We start from the raw sequence: 2,868 nt of genomic DNA, 5'->3' as shown, positions 1-2,868 counted from the left end.
ACACAAAGGAGGGCATGCTCCGCGGCATGCTGGGGCTGGATCACGTCAAACACTCAATAGCTTCACTTCTGAAGGGAATAGACACTTTTTGCAGACTTGTGGTTTCATGACTGAATTTAAATGGGGCAATATAAGGATTATACAGGCATGCTTCCAAAGGAAGAACTGGTAGAAATAGACACCAACATTGAAAGGATTGCATGTTTCCATTGGATGATGTGTTCTCTGTTGCACGTCAGTTGACAGGAATTACCCTGGGTAGTTGATTGAGTTAGGCTCCAAAAGATGGGCTTAAATTTGCATGGGTTGCCTATTAAATATCTGGCTTTGTGTTTAATATTATACATATTGCCCCATCAATGACAGCTCATTCTTGCTGAATCATCCACAGGAATTTCCATCCATAAGTTTCAGAGGTAGTAACACTTTCGTGTCCTTCATCAACAGTTCAGCTGCAGCCATCTACCTAAACTAGAGGCTGCTTGGTAACATCCGGCTGCCCAGTACCTCGCTCAACCTTCACATGAATACTTACAGATTAGTGCTGTCTACTGGGGATTGCCAACTGTGAACAAGTACAGCAGTTTAGCTGAAGTAGGAGAGCAGTGTCTGCAGCCATTACCTAAACTCACCATCCAAAAGCTTCAAAGAAACCCAAGCATGCCCTTCTTAATATGTAGGAACGGAGTACCAACAATGAGTGGAAATGATTCAGCAAGGTACTGACTGGCTTGGAGAAGTAAAGAAGTAAATTTTCCCTTGGAGGCTCCCTTCTTGAGTGTCCTCCAGAAAACAAGAACAAGGAAAAGACTAGACTGTCATAACAAAGATTAAGGGATTGTTCAATAGCAATTTATTGTTGCCCATATTAGTTGACAAAGATCTGAAAAGCAGCCCCAATATTGAACATGATGTTCTGGAGAAAAGGGAAAACATCCAAAACCTCTTTTGTGGTACTAATGTATCTGGACAATGCCAGTTCTGTGTTGAGGACCCGAATATGCTCTTCTGCGGGCTCCTGTTGTTTCTCTAAATCAAAATGCTAATGTCCAGACCCCAGAGTTAATCTTGCAACATTTGGAGGACTGATACAAGATTATGTTTTATATCTGATCTCCTCTGGATGAGATGGAGTAACAATGAACAAAGGAGCAGACAACTGAACCCTTTCGCTGCTACTTTCACAGGTCCTTCTCCCTTCCGGGACATCTTACTATTTTTCTACCCCATTTTTTAAGATAGCAAGTGACAGAATGAAGGCAGCCTTCTGGTGATGGGTATTGCACAAGCTTCCTCAGAAGACTACCAAGAACATAGTAAATGCCCTTCACTGGCTGCCCTTTCACACTGGTGCAGAGGAAAGAGGGTAGAACAAGGACATTACATTATCCATAGTCCCTAACCCGGTTCAGACATTCAGTGTAGAAAAAGCCAGCATGTAAGCTGGGGTAAGGCTATGATGAATTAGGCCCTAACTCAATCACCCCTGACATTACTCCCCAATGTTCCTCCACCCAACAGTGTCCACATGGACAGGCCCCACTGCAGGAAGGCCATTGCGTGTAAGTGTTCATACATGTTGGAACCATGTTCACAGAGGGTTCTGGATCATGTGCCCCTGGCTATAGGCACAAAATATCCCGTCTGCAGAAGTTCATGCTGTGTCTGTGGATGGTTTTCAATGGAGCTCCATTGCAATGTGAAGTTAAGAGCAGAGCTACTTGGCACAGTCCCATCCAAATTGTGTGAGTTGTTTTACTAATTTGTATAAATCTAGGGCTTCTGTTATCCTAAATTGTGGACCAGAGGTCATAGAAGGGATCAGGGACAGAAGCATGTAATTGGCTTTCATACAAATGATCAAGATAGTTTAAAACATTCAGAGGAGGTTGGGGTCATGGAAGCCACAAAACCCCCAAGGTACTAGTAAGGAAAAGCAAGCATCCCACAATTTTTTTGTGCAAAACAAGGTACTAGTAAGGAAAAGCAAGCATCCCACAATATCTTTGTGCAAAACATGTAATGTAAAGAAGGGGAGATGGCTTTGACATTGATTGGCACTGCTAACCCAAAAGATCTTGTAGGCCAGTTTTATGCTTTGTCATTAGATTTAAGAGTATTGTTTGCTATTTTTATTAAAAATGGACAAAAAAATCTGGGGAAAGAAAACCCAATAAAGGAATCAGAATAAGTACAGAAAAGATATTAGGCACATTGGTTTTAGCTTATTTGAAAGAAGGTTTTATAGAATTTCAATATCCTTAGACAGTTGATTCTGTAGAAGTTAAATCAGATTCATGTTTCCATTTCTGAGTTTTGTTAGTGATGTGTGTTGCAGTGGGGAGAGAGTTTTCACATGGATTTTGTGCATACATTTTGGAATAATTCAGTTATGCAACAGTTTTGGACAAATATTTTGATTCTGGCTAATGAAATCACCAGTTACACATTATCACAAAGTCCTAAAGAAGTACAATTGTATTATCTTGGAGATTTGATTAATGATACTAATAATACTTGATCTTGTTGAAAACCTGTTGAAAACCTGTTCATAGCACATGAGATGTTTATAGTTGCCAATTGAAAGAAAGCTAATGTTCCAATAATATCTCAATCATAAGTAGAACATAGAATATTGCAATCTTGTCAAAATTAACTTATCATGGAATGGATAACAGTTATATTTATTGGGAAAAAATGACATTATTTGTCATGTTCTGGAATAACAAATATGGAGATGATATTCAACCACACCTTTCCCTTCCCTTCCCTTCCCTTCCCTTCCCTTCCCTTCCCCTCTCTCTTTCTTTCTTTCTTTCTTTCTTTCTTTTTTTCTTTTTTTGTCTTTTTTCTGTGTATTGTTTTTTT

This window comes from Varanus komodoensis, unplaced genomic scaffold (genome assembly GCF_004798865.1).
Source record: "Varanus komodoensis strain SLA01 unplaced genomic scaffold, ASM479886v1 scaffold10, whole genome shotgun sequence".
NCBI lineage: Eukaryota > Metazoa > Chordata > Lepidosauria > Squamata > Varanidae > Varanus > Varanus komodoensis.
The sequence above is the reverse complement of the archived record's forward strand: the minus strand, read 5'-3'. Positions refer to the sequence as shown.